Source organism: Pan paniscus, chromosome 6 (genome assembly GCF_029289425.2).
Source record: "Pan paniscus chromosome 6, NHGRI_mPanPan1-v2.0_pri, whole genome shotgun sequence".
In the NCBI taxonomy this organism is placed as follows: domain Eukaryota; kingdom Metazoa; phylum Chordata; class Mammalia; order Primates; family Hominidae; genus Pan; species Pan paniscus.
The window spans coordinates 145,692,924-145,711,101 of record NC_073255.2 but is presented as its reverse complement, the minus strand read 5'-3'; positions in this window follow the sequence as shown (position 1 = coordinate 145,711,101).

The window sequence follows — 18,178 nt, the reverse complement described above, 5'->3', positions numbered from 1 at the left end:
CAATGTCTATGGGCAGAATTTTTAAATGATATTTTGGGAACTTTACTTCTGCAGTGTTTTACTACAAATGCCATTTTCAAAAGTCGATATGATTTTAGCATGAGACTTGGATAAATTGTGAATTCTGTTCTACAAAACAAATGACTGGAGGATCTATCTTTCAGTTAGACTTAAAAAGAACAGTAATTAAAGACATCAGCTCCAACTAAAAAGCAAGGCTTGCTAGGTTTCTGGGGAAGAATAACTGCTGGCGTACTGCATAGCCAAAGTGGGAAAACAGCTCACACAAGAGAGGGCATCCAGGAGAACACTGACTCTGAAATCTGACCTCCTGGCACCACCTAAGGACATTCTGGGAGCCAATTTAAGCCCATGAAAATATCAACATTGATTTCAAATCCAAAGACACATATGCATTTCTTGTTTCTGGGAGTGAAACACTTATCAAACAAACTATTTCTCTCTCAGGATTAGGATGAAGATTCACTCCCTCATAAACAAATGAAGCAAAACAAACACAGAAAAATTCGGAGGCTAGATTACTTCTGAATTACCTAGATTAAATCAAGCCATATAGATTATGTGCTGAGGGCAATTTGTGGGCAAAACCCTAGGGTTATCTACCAGGCTGCCACTGTATTGATTCAGTATTTCTGCTGTAATGAGTAGAGTGAAAAAAAAAAATCCAGTAGTGAGCTAAGCTGCTTATGAATCAAAAGACTTTCTTTGATGCATCTTAATACTATTTTGCTGGGACATTTGCCCACATTTCCTACAGCTGTTCCAGGGAGACAGAACTGGGCTACTAGGAATAGTGTCAGTTACACTGAGAGAGAAAATGACAGGGGTAGGCTTGTCTTGGTTCTTTCTGAAAGTGGTAATTTTAATGGTGACCAGGATATGTAAGAAGTATATTTATATTTTCATCACTTCCTGAGCCAACATATTTATATTCAACTTAAGTTGGTTTTAAACAAAGAAAGAAACAATAATCTAAAACACTCAAGAAAATATATGAATGCAGAGACACTTCTATTGAAAAAGAACATTTTCATTTCATGGTTGATTTTTTTCTGTCACAGAGAAGGCAATGAAATATATGACAACACTTCTATATTTCCCTCTTCTGCAACAAGCACAGAGACATACACATTCAGATGCCTTATAAATCACACTTGTTAATATTCACCAACCACAGAATCAAAACCTGTAAAGGCTATACCTGACCAGAATATTTTGATTGCAATTAGGTCTCATGTAGACAGAAAACCTGACTTACACTTGCTCCTGAAAAAAATATTGGCTCTTATAACTGAGACATTCCTGTATAATTTTGGTTTAGATACTACTTTTCCAGGGCACAAATGATGTCATCAGGACCTGATTTCTCTGAGTTGAAAAGTATGTGGGATTTTAAGTCAAATCAGGATTCCAGGTCCAACTCTTTTTATAGGGGAATATTAGGGAAAGCATAAATTCAGTGAATCTCAATCAGCTTGTCTGAAAATTAGAGATAATAGCCCCCTGAAGCAGGATCAAATGAGAATGTACGGAAAACTGTGGCTATAACTCCAAGGTATCATAAGAATGTCAAAGATAAACGCATATGACTTTCCTCCTAATAGAGTGTATCAAAGAAATTCCAGCTTTGGGAGCCAAGTGAGCTGGTGGAAGAGATAAAAGTGGGGAAGTAGGGAGGAATGTTTAGAAGAATAATCAAGGAGCATGACAGTACCGGGTGGCTGATGGACAAAGGAACAAGAACACCAGAAATCCGGAGCATGGCAATGACAAGGGAAGTGAGAGCATTAGAAAAAGCCATGTGGGAGAGATTTAACATGCCCTTTTTGTTTATGTAGAGTATGTTACAAATTCAACGATTTGATGATGTTTGTTAAAATGAACGTCTCAACCAGCAGCTGCCAAAACCATCTCTGAAACTCAAAGGTCCTTTTCTATAGCCTACACCTTGGACAATAGGCTTTCTCTTTGGTTAATAAGAGAAATCAGCTGAAGTCAAAATTATACAGAAAATACATTTTTATAACAGAAAATATCACCCTAGTACTAACATCTAGCTGATGAGGAAGGAAATAAGATATTTGCAGGCTTGTATTTCTTCATTCTTTGAACAAATGTGCATTGAAAACCAGCTACTATGTGGTGAGCACTGTGTACAGCAATCTCCCCAGTATACATAGTTTCTCTCTCTGTGGTTCCAGGTACCCACATTCAACCATGATCTGAAAATATTAAATGAAAAATTCCAGAAATAAGCAATTCATATGCTTCAAATTGCGCACCATTCTGAGTAGCATGATGAAATCTCATGCCATCCAACTCCATCCGCTCGAGATGTGAATCATCCCTTTGCCCAGGAAATCCATGCTGTCTACACTACCTCCCACTAGCCACTTAGTAGCCATTTAGATGATCAGTTCAACTATGGTTGTATCACCATACTTGTGTTCAAAGAACACTTATTTTATTTCACAGCAGCTGCAAAATGCAAGAGTAGTGATGCTGGCAATTTGACTATGCCGAAGAGAATCTGTAAAGTGCTTTCTATAAGTGAAGAGGTAAAAGTTCTCAAGGTAACAAAGAAAGCAAAAAATTTGTATGGTGAGGTTGCTAAGATCTACGGTAGGAATGAATCTTCTATCTGTGAAATTGTGAAGAAGAAAAAAGAAATGTGTGCTAGTTTTGCTGTCACGCCCCAAAATGCAAAAGTTATGGCCATAGTGCGTGATAAGTGCCAAACTAAAATGGAAAAGGCATTAAATTTATGGGTGTAAGACATGAACAGAAATGTGTTCCACCTGATGGCAATCAGTTTCAGGCACCCACTGGGGGTCTGGGAATATATTCCCCCAAAATAAGGAGGACTACTGTATATAAAGATAAATAAAAACATTGTCCCTATTTTCTTGTAGCAGCCTAGTAAAGAAAATTTACAAACGTAAATAATGAAAATATAATGTAAAAAATTGCCTAATAGATATCGACATGCTATAGAGGCATAGAGAAGTATCTGTCTCTGCAGAATTTGGGGAAAGGAGACACAGAGAAAATATTCGAGGTGGTCATGAAGACAGAATGGGAGCTTAAGGGAAATGAGGGGGTGGTCATCCAGGAATAAGGAAGGATGTGCACAAAGTCACACGAACCTGAAAGTGGACTGGTATATTGCTCGGTGTGACTAAACCATGAAAGCATTGAGCCATGACAATATGAAAATCACATTTAATAGGATATTGTATGTTTGGGCCTTATCTTGGGGAAAAGAAATGCTAAAAGGTATTTTAAATCAGAAAGGAATATGTTCAAATTTACGTTTTAGAATGCTAACTCCGGAAAGATTACAGAATGTGGATCGGCATTTAATGGAGATAGCACACAAAAGCAGAGATATTGAGAAAAAGTACAGTTATTACTTGAAAAATATTTAAGATATAAGTTCTTTTTTTTTTTTTTTTTGAGACAAAGTCTTGCTCTGTCAACCAGGCTGGAGTGCAGTGGTGCGATCTCTGCTCACTGCAACCTCCACCTCCCAAGTTCACACCATTCTTCTACCTCAGCCTCCTGAGTATCTGGGTCTACAGGCTCCTGCCACCATGCCTGGCTATTTTTTTTTTTTTTTGTATTTTTAGTAGAGATGGGGTTTCACCGTGTTAGCCAGGGTGGTCTCGATCTCCTGACCTCGTGATCCGACCACCTCGGCCTCTCAAAGTGCTGGGGTTACAGGCGTGAGCCACTGCACCCAGCCTAGGATATAAATTCTAAAGGCTATGTGGCCATATTAATCAGGATTCTCCAGAGAAATAGAACCAATAGGATATATAGATATGTAAGAGAAGACTTATTAGGGGAATTGGCTCTCGCAATTATGGAGGCTGAGAAGTCCCATGATAGGCCACCTGCAAGCTGGAGGTCACCTAGAATGCCAGTAGCATGGCTGATATGATTTGGCTCTGTGTCCTTACGCAAATCTCATGTTGAATTATAATTCCCAGTGTTAGGAGAGGGACCTGGTGGGAGGTGATTGGATCATGGGGGTGGTTTCCCCCTTGCTGTTCTCACAGTAGTGAGTTCCCACAGGAACTGATGGTTTAAAAGTGTGTAGCACTTCTCTCTTGGCTCTCTCTACCTCCTGCTCTGCCATGATAAGATGTGCTTCCTTCACCTTCCACCATGATTGTAAGTTGCCTGAGGCCTCCAACCATGCTTCCAGTACAGTCTGCAGAACTGTGAGTCAATTAAGCCTCTGTTCTTCATAAATTACCCAGCCTCAGGTAGTTCTTTACAGCCGTGTGAGAACAGACCAATAAAATCATGCAGTTGAAGCCCAAAATCCTCAGAACCAGGTGGTGAAACTCAGAATGATGGTGTAACACTCAGTCCAAGGACAAAGGCCTGAGAACCCAAGGCATAGGGGCCTCAGGAGGGAGTTGGTGTAAGTCTTGGAGTTCAAAAGCCAGAGAGCCTGGGGTTCTGATGTCCAAAGACAAGAGAAAAAGAAATGTGCACTCCAGCTCCAGGAGAGAAAGAAACTCACTTTTTTGTTATATCTGGGCCCACAGCTGATTGGATAGTGCCCACCTACATTGGAGGTCATCTTCCTTACTCAGTCCAATGCCTCACAGGCCGATCTCCTCTGGAAAGTGTCAAGACACACACAGTAATAATCCTTTACTAGTTCTCTAGGTAATCTTTAATCCAGTCAAGTTGACACCTAAAATTAACCATCACAGTGGCTGAGTGGGTTTAGAAGATAATAGGATGGTGCTCAGAATGAATCCCAGGAAATTATAATAGTGTAATTAATAGGGTGTAGGCTTTGAGGAAGGAGAAAATATTTGGAGGTCATTAGAGGTATTTCTGTGCTATTCCAGGTAGTAGTAAAATAAACAAGTCTGGAGCCTAGGAGAGAGTTCTGAGTGAGAAAGATATTTGAGGATCATTAGTATGTAGTAGAAACTAAGCAAATAATATAATTTCCATGGAAAGAAACCATGCAGTGTAAGGAAATCTGTAAACAGTGAATGAGGGAGGAGTAAATACAGGTAAGAAACTGGAAAGATTGACTGTGAAGAAGTGGAGTATTATCTCCTTTTGGGTGCCCCCAAAATGCCTTTACATCCTTAGAACCTAGCATGGTAAACAGCACATAGCAGAATTTGCTAGGCTGTGAAATCCTACAGAAAATGAACTATATGTTATTTATCACTTTATCCTTAAGATACAGTTAGTGTCTGGTTCTCACTTAACCAACAAATGAAAGAGGGGTGGGGAGAGAGAAACAAAAGATTATGGGGTTTGGGAAAGTAGTATTGCTAGAAGGAAAAAATAGGGCAGAAGAGATATTATTTAGGATGGGAAACAGAATAGAACTAGTTACAAATTTATGGGGCATGAGTCTGTTATGAATAACTGATTCATATGAAATGAAATGACTCATACTAATATGAATAAATGATTGAATAAACAAAAAATGTGGGAGAAGAGATAAATCTTTCTTACAGAAATATTCCAAATAATATATGGAAATGCTCTTCTTCCCTTGAGTGTAAGAGAAATCTCTTTGAAATAACTGAGGATAGAAAGTGGAAAATAGTAACTTTACAGCAGAGAAACCTAGCAAACACTACTTTAACCATGTGATTAATGTTAACATAAGCAGTGATGCCACATTGATCTCATGTACCTCCTGGTATAACATAATTATGTCACTTTATCTCTGTGATGTTGGTTTTTCCGAAAAGTTCATAACCTCGAGTTATGAGACTACCACCAGACAAATGCAAATTGAGGAGCATTCTATAAAATAACTAACCATTACTCCTCACAACTGTAAAGACTGAAAAACAAAGAAAGACTGAGAAACCATCACATATCACAAATGACTAAAGAGACATGATGACTAAACGCAATGTGGTATCCCTTGAGATTGAATCCTGGAACACAAAAAGGACATTAGTGTAAAAGCTAGGGAAATCCAAATAAGGACAAGAGTTTAGTTAATAGCAATATACCAAGGATGGTTCCTTAGTTTTGACAAATGTATCTGGTAATGTAAGATGTAAACATTAAAGGAAACCGAGTGAGGGGCTGTGTTGGTTTCCTACGTCTGCCATAACAAATTCCTACAAACTGAAAACCACAGCACATTTTCTCATAGTTCTGGAGGCCAGAAGTCTGAAATCAAGGTATGAGCAGGGCGATTTCCTTCTGGAGGCTCTGAGGGAGAAGCCATTTCATGCCTGAGGGAGAAGCATTTCATGCTGGCTGCTAAAAATCTTTGGTGTTTCTTTGTTTGTAACTGCACTTCAATCTCACATGACCTTCTTCAAGACTTCTCCTCCAGCCCCCACATCCCATGTCTGTGTCTTTTCCTTTTCTGTCTCTTATAAGGACATTCATCATTGGATTTAGAGTCCTCCCTAGTATCAGGATGATCCCATCTTGAAATCTTTAATTTCATCTTCAAAGACCCTATTTCCAATTACGATCACATTCACAGGTACAAGAAAAACTTTTGAGTTACTATACAACCCACTATAGGGATATTTCGGAAATCTCTGCACAATCCTTGCAACTTTTCTGAAACTAACAAATTATATCAGAATAAAAATTTATTTATAAAGGTGGAGGGGACAGTGGTTAAGTGGAATCAGTACAATGGAGGTGTAGCCTTAGATATTTAAAAAGATACTTCCTTAGTGACAAAAGGAAAGAAGGGAAAAACAGGATGAATATAGATGTTTGTAGGCATGTAGGAGAGATATTAAGATTGTTTCTGGCAAAATAATCTCATTCTCTCTAAATGGGAGGCAGGACTTTAAAAGAAAACAAAGAGTGTTTGGAGACATATAATGGGACCTCTGAGGAAAGGTATACAAGTATTGGAAAGTAGGAAGGAGTAGTTCTCAGAAACAGCACTGAGCAGCCTTGAGGTCTAGTTAAGGTTACAAACCATGAGCAAGCAACAGTCCCAGTTCAGTGTGGTCATTTATACTAGCAGCCCTCAGCAGCTTAGGCAGAATACAGTGACAGATAAGCATGCTGGTGAGAACAAACTGAAATGTTTGATCTAGAAATACAGGCTACGCGGGAAAGCAACTGAGTAAAGACTGTCAGTGTCAGAGCAGTCCTCTAAAACATGCATGTGTGTATGAAGCACATGGGGACCTTACTAAATTGCAGACAAGGTGTGAAGAGGGGTCAGAGAATCCTACATTTCCAACAAGCTCCCAGGTAAGGCTGACACTCCCACTGCTGGTCCACAGAAATCATTTTGAGTAGTAAGAACTTAAAGAACTTAGAGGTCTCCAGGAAGTCCAAATGCAGTCTAAGAAAGGCACAGAACTGTAGAAAGAAATAAAACTGTGGAAATTCAAGGACTCATATTTCTGAAATGGATTAGTGTTTGAGGATGATAAGGTTTAGGGAGTGGCCACGGGCATGAGTGCCTGAAGTCAAGTAGCAAAGAACCTCGTTTGAAGAACAGATAGAGTGTTAAGTGGGTCCTCCCTGGAGACACTGAGGCTACATTGGATGAGGATAATTTGAGTTGAGAGGAAAACTTAACTGAGTATTAATTTCTTTAATGCATCTGGAAAAGAGAGACCTTGAGACTACTGAAGGGTGATATAACCTGGGGAGTCTGAAAGGCAGGTAGATGTCTGTTCATGTTTTGGAAGAAAACCCATCTGGAAAAAACAATGGATACCTGGAGTTCATGATTGACCCAGGAGACACATGGAGGTGGTAGAGAGGTTACTGATTAAAGATTTGGAGGAAAGCTTTCCAAATAAGTTTCATTAGCAGCCTGAATTTACTAATAAATTCCAGTTAAAAAAAGAAGGTAGTCAGCAAAGACACTGATTGTAAAGAAAATTGAGGCTGCAGCATGAACTTTTGCAAGGATGTTAACAGAAGATTGGAGTGAGACAGTGAGCATGAAAGAAAGAGACACCGTTTTGTGGCACTTGCCCTTCAGATGAAGACTGGGAAAGCCAAATGGAAGAAGAAGAGCTAAGAGCTAGAAGGGAGAGCAGTAAGTGAAGTCAGCATACTCCTGCAACTCAGGAGAAGTCACTAAACAAAAAATTACTTCTCTCAGGAAACACGATTTCTAGTTGTGCACAAGTATGTAAACAAGAAACAGCAAGAGCACTTCTTTGACTGACAATCTTTTAGTCCGCAGAAAGATGGTATCTGTTCAGTGGCAGCAGACTGAGGACTTTAGAGTAGTGCGATTATCAGATTTATTTTAAATTCTGATATATAAAAATGTAGGGTTTTTTTTTACCTCCTGCTGTTGATTCTCATGGAAACTATACTTATCGTAGGTTTGGGAAATGCAGCTCAGGGCTCTGAGATGACTGACAGGAGTGCTAACACTGGATGTAATCCAGGATGGCGGATTAGAGAGGAGACCTTTACAGCTCTCTTGCATTCTAATTAGCTGATAGTCATGAAAGATGTAAGCTCCAGACATTGACATTGTCACTTCAGGCAAGGACAAAAGTCATCTAATTTATATTAATATGAGAAAAGTTTAAGTCTGCCCATTTAAAATGGGAGAGTTTAGGCAAACTTTCATTAGCTTTTGTGGCTGACAAATGAAATGATGCAAGACTGTAAAAGACACATCATTTTTCTATAAATTAATAGAGATTGGAAATCATCTTATGGTAAATCACCTCTTTTATCAGCAGAAATATCTCTGAACTGGAACAAAAACGAGAATATTTCATTAACTTAAAAATCTTATTCTTGTCATTTTTAAAGCTATTTACATTATTGTCTATCCCATGAATTAACATTAGGAGAAAATACATTTGTGGACAGTTGTGAAATTTGGAGATAAAAGTGAAGATATTTGTATCCTTAAAAATATGCATTTATTTTTAGTGTTTTATTCTCCCTTATATTATTAGTTTTTAAATGATAATACTATATATACAATATATATTTTTACTATAATATGTAATAGTACACATTACATAGTTAACATAGTATACTTATAATTTTAAACTCTTCAGTTCAATCTCCCTTAATTTTATCATACTTTTGCCTACAGTGATCTAAAGACATAAGATCAAGGCTTATATTTCATTATTAAGATAAATCTTACAGCTTTTTTTAAAAAACCACAGTGCTTTTACCATGTTCATGGGTTAGAATAAAGTATTGCAAGAAGGTTTCTCAATAATTTAGGAAACATTTACATTCCCTAGAATTTCACTGATTGATCTTGTTAAAAGGCAAATCAGCAATTGTTGAACCTTCAAAAAGGACTAAAATGCAACTTGTTTTCTAACCAACAATGAGCCTTGGACTCACTTAAAACCATTATTGACCTTTACTGTGTCCCAGAAAGTGTGTTAAATATTTGATTTACAAAAGGAATAAAACATAACTCCTATTCTTAAAGAGTATACAGCTTAAAGATGAGAATATGTAGGAATTATGAAGGTCATTGCCCATATGGCAGCATATGATTAAATGAGAGACACCGATCTCATTTCTATTACTGAACATTCAACTACGTTTCCTTAAAATATTTTCTCTCTAGAATCACTACCAAATACTTTGCCCTACAAAAAACCCAATTCACTCTAGGATGAATTATTGAGGCCTACGACTGTCAACATCTCAGTCATAAGGCATTTCTTTTAGAATCTGGCACACAGTAGGGACTCAACAAATGATGAATGAGTGACTCAAGAAATGTTGAGATAAAATGTAAAATATAAACTATTCTTCAGGTGCTTCTTCTTCATCTGAAAACATAAGACAGTTTACTTTAAGTACAGATTAAATTAATTCAAATTAAATGAAATTAATTTCATCACTGTCTCTTAAAACAGAAAAAAAAATGCCCAACTAAAGTATCCTGGCAAATTTCCTTCAGAAGCAGTAACATTTTCTCCATTAATTATTAATTTTATTCATATAAATGTCTATAAAGTGGTGTTAGAATAATTTTCTCAGTAATGTTATCTTTGATATATGCCTTCCTCATGTTTTTCACTAATTATCTTATTTTTTACAGTAACTATTTTCAAGAAATTGGAAGCAACTTGTAGTGTCCTACATCAATTGATGAGTGACATTAACCTTCAATATTTCCCTCCTATAGACAAAACTTCCTCTTTAATCTCTCTCTGTTCTCAGAGGATATTGCTCTTTTCCTTGACAATCTTCTTCAAATAATAATGCCATGTGCTAAGCCAACCCTTACCATAAAAATCCATTTCTTTCTTCAGGTTATTTCTGCTGATTTGGAATTATTACCTTTAATTCTTTTTCTCCATTTTAACATCACTTTTTAAAACCTGATACTGCAGAGTAGTAAGAATAAGTTATGAAAAATTATAAAAAATATTTGATAGTCCAATTTAGTGATATTTTTACCTGCTTTTTTTTCTCCCATCTACTTGTTCTCAGTTTAAAGCCTGGGTAACTATGTTGTCTATTTCTATGCCTGCCAGAAGGCAACTACAAAAGTAAATTTCAAGCAGCAACTGAAAAAAGGTAACAAAAGGCATAATACATATTAATAAACCTGAAAAATATTCAACCGACAGCCTATTATTATTTTTCACATCAAAGAAAACATAGGAACTGATTCTCAGAAGCAAAAATGAGGGGAAAAATATAACAACAGAACTTGGAAATTAGATGAAACTTCAGAAGGCTGAAAGGGGTTCAGGAAAAGAAGTCAAAATATCCAGAAGCAAGTAGAAGAAATGAGTATGACAAGACTTATAAATATGCTATAGTACTAGGCAATTGGTAGCTGTACTCACGCAGAATTCACATGATCTTCTTTTTTTTTTTTTTTTTTTTCAGACGGAGTCTAGCTCTGTCACCCAGGCTGGAGTGCAGTGGCATGATCTTGGCTCACTGCAACCTCTGTCTCCCGAGTTCCAGTGATTCTCCTGCCTCAGCCTCCCAAGTAGCTGGGATTACAGGCATACGCCACCATGCCTGGCTAATTTTTGTATTTTTAATAGAGACAGGGTTTCACCGCACTGGCCAGGCTGGTCTCAAACTTCTGACCTCAGGTGATCTGCTCATCTTGGCCTCCCAAAGTGGTGGGATTACAGGTGTGAGCCACTACGCCCAGGCCACATTATCTTATAATAAGTTCTTCTTTACTTCAAGAAAAGTAATTCCTTTAGCCTTCACCTCTTCAATTTAATGCATGAAGTACTTTTAATGTGAATTAACTTAATAACTAGTTATTCATGTAGTCATTCATCAGAAGTAAAATATCCTAAGTGGTTAAAAAAAATGCAACTGACTTCTAGAAAATTTTATTCCAGTGGACCACGCTCTCTACGAGGAAAAAATCATCAAATCAAGTATATCGTGGAATTTCCTAATGTTCCAGTTTCTTTCCCATTATAAGGTCCAACTATTTTATATTTGTTATCATTTCTTCAGATTTCAGGCAAGATCTAAAAAATGAGTCACACACAAAATGTTACCAGACAGAATGAGCAAGATACTACACAACTTGTTACTGGGGTACTGTCTACTTTGCTCTACAAGGTGCACAGAAGCTCCAGAAAAATCCTGCAAAGGCAAAGACTCTGCCTTGATTCACCCTGAATTCCCACTACCCATTACTGAAACAGTGCCTGGCACACAGGCATTGAGAGAATACAAACTAGGATCAGAATGCCGTCACAAAGCCATTCACAAAACTAGTTCACTAGTTAGGTGTGTCTTCAGTGACAATCTTCCATATTTTCCACTATTCATTATTTAGAATTTCGGGAACTGTGTACTTACAAAATGAATAGTAAAGTTATACTAGGAATATTATATTCATGGTATATTCATATAACAAGATATTAACATTGATAAAACAGTTTCTCCAAAGAGTCAGAATTAGTGACAAAAATTAATTTAATAGAAGGTAAGTTATACCTTTAAAAGGCATGAAGAATGTGGTGAATTTGCTGGTTCATAGCTCAAAAATATAGAAAAATGCAGGGGGTTTCCCATCTACGAAGCAATGGAGAAATTTTACAGAATCAGGCAAAAAAATAAGTGAACTAGTATTCTATAAAATAAAAATTTAAAAGACAACTCCAACAGTCAAGGTAAATCGGATTCACAGCATTTAATTGGGCATAATTTGAAGCATGTACTTAGTACTAGGATGCCTGAATAAGAATGAAAAGAGCTGCCTGAAAATGGATTGCCAGATATAGAAAGGAAGGCAGAAAAGCTGCAAAAGCATAAGCAAACCGGGGCAGGCAATGCTCTATTAGGACAGGAGACATTTTAAAGAGAAACATACAAGGAACACTAGGATAAAGGCCAAGTTATAGGAGCACTCATAAGAGGCAAACCAAGAGAAGTGGAGAGTCAGTACCTGTCTGATGAGTGTATGAGTAAGGAAACAAGTGAATGCATCTATGTTTTAGCTATTTTAAATAACTTTTAAAAATTCTTTTGCTGTACAGAAAGGGAGGTAGTATAAGAACTCTAAGGATGTTAAACCTAATGCACACGCCTGGGAGATTTTCTTCATTAAGAAGATTCTTTATTGTGATGAACAAGCAGGCTGTGGATAGGCAGGATATTTTTAACATCTCTTTTGCACTGTTAAAGTAGTTCACAAACAACTATGACAAATCACAAGATGATGATGGGAGAAAGTACAAAGATAAATAAATCTGGCATAAAATGTTAAATAAATACACTTTGGAAGGCAAGTAATAGACAAGAGCTGAGAAAGAAAAACCAGAAAGAGGAAGAAAAAAAGAAGGTAAGGGAGGAGAAGTAAAGAGAATGAGAGAGAAAGGAGGAGAGGGGAGGGGAGAGGAAGGTGGATGGAAGTGAGAGTAGCAGGAGGCAGTCAAATGCGCAGGCAGGTGGGGGCGGATCCCCAGCGAAACCCCGCCTGCAAGCCAAAGAAAGTTTAAAGCCTGAAAGGCAAGCTACAAGTTAAATCCTCAGACCAGAGTAAGAACTTGTCTTCCCATTTGGCGCACTTTCCTCTGATTGGTCCCCCACGCTTCACCAATTTTTCATATACCTACCCTTTCCTAATTGGTTTTCTACACTGTCGTGCCCACCTTTGAGTGGTGTCTTCGCTTTAACCTTTTTTGCATACTTACAAATCAATCAGCACACACACTGCATTCTGAGTCCATAAGAGGCCCCGGACCCAGCCACAGGAGGAGAACTTTCCCACCTTCAGGTAGGGGGACCAACCCCACATTCCCCCTCTGCTGAAAGCCATCTTCATCACTCAATAAAATTCTTCTCTGCCTTACTCATCCTTCAATGTCCCGCATGTCCTCATTCTTCATGGGCGCCGTGCAGAGGAACCGCCAAATATGGATACGAGCTATAACACAGGTAAGCTGGGGCACACCAGCATGCCTAAGGGAGGCCCAGGTGGGATGTCCCTGGCTGGGAGTCCCCAGCTTGCAAAGTGACCAAGAAGAAAAATCCTGCATCAGAAGCAGAAGGGAAAAGAACCAGAGAGTCTTAAGATTCCCCTCAGCTTCACCAAATTTCAGATAGGTTTCATCGGGACCTCTCTTTTCTGAGAGCATTTACTTTACAACACTCTTGATTGTAAATTATTTCTCTGTCTTTCTGAAATGTGTGTAAATTTTTTTAAAGTCCCTTTTCAGTTATAAATCCAGCAATCTCTTTCTCAAGGGCCTAGAACTATCCCTTTGACATGTAATCATCAAGGGAGATGGCACCTCTATCTCCCTGTCCAACTTTGGTGGACAGCCCCAAGTTATAAAACCACCTCCTGCCAGAGAGAAGAAGAAACTCACTCTTGAAGGAGTAAACTTTTACTTCTCCTTTGGGTAAAGCCAATTAGCAAACAAGCCTATGTTCTCCCTCTCAGCCCAGCATATAAAAATCCTTTCATCCTTTCTTTGCTTCAGTGGAGTTGAGCTCAGACTGAGTCCTGGCCTCTCTCCCCTATTGAGATAGGCTTGAATAAAGTCTTCGGTGCGTATTTAGCTTTGTCCAGTGCAATTTTTGCTTTGGCAGAAGGGAGGGGAGGGGATGAGTGGGGAGGGGAGGGGAAGAGAGGGGAGGGGAATGGAGGGGAGGAGGGGAGGAGGGGAGAGTGAGGGGAGGTGGAGGGGAGGGGAGGGGAGAGGAGAGCAAAGCAGAGGAGAGGAGAGCAGAGGAGAGGAGAGCGGAGGAGAGCAGAGGAGAGGAGAGGAGAGGACTCAGGGATCTTGATCAATAATTACTACTTTAAAAATGATAAATGAGAGTTGTTTTAATTGCATGGTTTTAATTGCTCATTCAGTAGGTAGTAAAACTGCAATTCAATCAAGCATGCTAAACCATTGAAAAATGAATGCATTACCAAGTATGAATAACGTGTTCATAATTCATTGAGCCTGCCATAGGGCAGGCACAACTAAGAGGCATTTGGCAACCAAAGCAATGCAAGCTGGTTGTGAGGAGAAAGAAGCTAGGATGCCTAAGAACAGATAGAAGAGCCTACCAGCCACTGACTCAGGTGCAGAGCTAGTCACTAAAGATGAATATTGGTCTGATGACTACCGTCCCAACATAAACATCTTGCTTGAGGAAGCCACTGCACTCCAGGCCAGCAAATGGAGTATTTAAGTAGAACTCTGCAGCACGTGTGCATTGAATTTTAGCAGATTTCAAGAGCACTTTCCATAGTCAGGGGACAGAGAACCGAGTGGATCCTCCTGGGAGAAGGGCTCGGCAAAGACTCAAGGAAGAACTAGCCTAAGCATCAGGAGCCAAATACCAGTTAGGTGACCTGAACGATTCCATGGGGTAAAAACTGCAACTCAGTGGGCACATGGGTAAACTTGTGGCTTGCTTCAGGTATCCTTGGAATTTTGATTCTGTCAACAAGACTAATTCCAGATCCTAAATGCTAGTAGGCAGAGACTGTAAGTACATATCCATTGCAATGATGGTCTTAGATGCTGGGCAGTAGGGATAGGAAACAACGTCGGGCTGATGAAATGGGCTGAGCCTTCAGCGACAGAGAATCAGGATTAAAACTGGAAAGAACTGGAGAAGACTGCACCTAAACTGTCTTTATCCCTACTCCAAGATTCTGGTAACTTTGCTTATAAGCTTTTTAAGAACTTTTGAAAACTGCTGCTTTCCTCTCCAGGCACAAGCATAGATATTTATTTAAGGGTGTGATACACTAAACTTTTTCATCAACTCACAAAACGTGAACCCTTCCCAGATAGCAAAATAGCACACTCCTATTGTCTTTCATTTCCAAGTGCCAGAGGGGAATTGCTTTTAATAAATACTTTTACACTGCACTTCAGCTGAATTGCTGTCTTGTGAAAACAGGCCTGAGGAGATAACACATTGCCAAATTCCCTCCAGCAAGTGCAAAATAATACTGTAGGTTCTGGCATAGAAATAAAATGGAAATCTGATTACTTTGTTTTATTCTATATGGAGATAATGTGTGAGCACATTTAAATACATAATTCAACATATTTCAGCTATGGCCCTAGATAATGATTTAATGTCAGCCTTACACTAACCTTGTAACATGAGAGTTGCACTTAGAGCTGACAACGAAAAAGAGAGTTGATGAAATTACACTTTATTTTATTTTCTGCAGAGCTAAGCAGACCTGTTTATTCCATTCTCAATGCCAACTACCACCATAAATTTGAGAAAACTAAACCTACCCAGAGAAGGCCATACATATTAATAAAGCTGAAAGAATTGTCTGTTTACCATATTGGGATAGACTCTTCCCAGGAATAAAAAATAAATAAAATGTGGAGATAGTTTTCATGGGTCAAATTATAGTAAGTGATGTAAGGTCCAAACAGATTTATCATACTTACCTGTTAATTCTTTAAAATCCACAATTGTATTAGAGATATATAAATAGCTACTTTTGGGGGAAATACAGAATTGCTTCAGGAAAATGTAGTGTAGGGATATGTTGCATAAATGGTTAAAGAGTTAAGGAGGCCACCAGTAAGATATTAGGGAGAGAATATTAATATTCTTCAGTGATATTGTGGAAGAGCACAGTATTTTACATTGGGAAATAGTTTTAATGGTAATAAATTTAAGCTGATAATTTTAAAAATTTGTTCCTTCCATTTTATGTATTTTACTTACCTCTTTGGCAACAAGCATAGGCTAGCCCAGAAAATTGACACGTTGACTACTTTTAATCCTAACACTAATTTTCAGGCCACAGACATAGCAGATGATGCATTGTTAGCAGGCTTCCAGAATCCCATAAGCCAATATGATAAAATGTTTCATAATACCCATGTAAAGCAATATTCACATCTGAAAGGCAGTATCTTTACAAAGGTCAGTTTTATAACTGCTACTTTTGTGACTTAGGGCCTAGAAGACAATTATATTACTTCCCACAACACATGAAAGGAATAAAAATGAAAATTTTAGGAGGTCTACATAATCCAGCTGTTTTTACTTCTTTTCCTGAATAATTTTTTAGCATGGAAGTTTGCACATAAAGCAACTAATTATGAACTAATATAAAAATATGGATGAACCAAAGCCAATTTTGCTAGATCCATCATGGATTATGAAAGACAGGATATATTCTCATTTTGTGTCACATTTCTGTTCACTTTCTTCTAATCACAGGTAAAATAGAGGCTCTGTCTTAAAGCAAAGTATCTTTGACATTATCTACTTTTGAGAACCAAAGCCCTTCTTTTTACTTCCTTTGGCTTACAGTGCAGACTTCAGCAGTATTTGTCTATATATGTTTAATTAATAAATTGTAGCCTTCCTTGTTCCAAAAGAAAAGTATTTGAAGCAACACTCTCCAGAATTGTGCTAGCTGTAGGTTTCTATTTAAATTCACTTAATTCCAATTTGTAATCTACAAGACCGTCTGCCTTAATTGTTGCTGTTGCTACTGTTTCTGGTATTCTGCTATCACTACTTTTCATATTGGTTCCATATTTGTCTCTTTATAATTATACAAACTGCACTGAATTGCACAAGGGGCTTGGAAATGCCTGTGGTGTCTGATTAGGAATTTTTTTTTTTTTTTTGAGAACAGATTTCACTATATTGACCAGGCTAGAGTGAGGTGACTATTCACAGGTGTGGTCATAGTATACTGCAGTCTTAAACTCCTGAGCTCAAGTGATCCTCCTGCCTCAGCCTCACAAGTAGCTGGGACTACAGGTGCACACCACTGCAACTGGGTGTACTAACTGCACAGGCTATACTAACCTATTACTCTACTTAGGGTTCTTTTTATTTAGACAGAGTCCTTCTCAGTCACCCAGGCTGGAGTGCAGTGGCGTGATCTTGGCTCACTGCAACCTCTGCCTCTGGGTTCAAGTGATTCCCCTGCCTCAGCCTCCTGAGTAGCTGGGATTAAGGCACGTGTCACCACGCCTGGCTAATTTTTGTATTTTTAGTAGAAACAGGGTTTCACCATGTTGGCCAGGCTGGTCTTGAACTCCTGACCTCAGGTGATCCACCCACCTCAGTCTCCCAAAATGCTGGGATTACAGGAATGAGCCACCAAGCCTGGCCAGGGTTCTCTCTTTAAGACCAAGTTTTCTTTGGTCCCCTAGGGTAATGGGTATGTCCCCTAAGGGTCATCACTGACTTTATCAATGAAGGACATTGTTCTCACTAGGCACTTCCACTTCTAGGGTTCTTCTCCAGAAGACTCTGACTTTATTATTAGTGATTTTAGCAGTCATATTTTCTTGATGGCCACTTTGGCTATATAGAAAATTTTCATACTAAACCCTCTGGACCCATCCTGTGGCCTCTCCTGATCAAGTCTCATGGTTCTTGTTTATTCTTTTACTTCTCACAATGAGTAAAACATTTTGGAATTTGGATCTTAAAAGTGCCTAATGGGCTGGGTGCAGTGGCTCATGCCTGTAATCCAAGCACTTTCTTTGGGAGGCAAGGCGGAGGAATCACTTGAGTTCAGGAGATCAAGACTAGCCTGGACAACATAGGGAGACCTTGTCTCTATAAAAAATAAAAAAATTAGCCAGGCATGGTGGCACATGCTTGTAGTCCCAGCTACTCAGAAGGCTGAGATGGAAAGACCACCTGAGCCCGAGAGGTTGAAGCTACAGTGAGTAGTGACTGCATCACTGGACTGCAGCCTGGATAACAGAGTGAGACC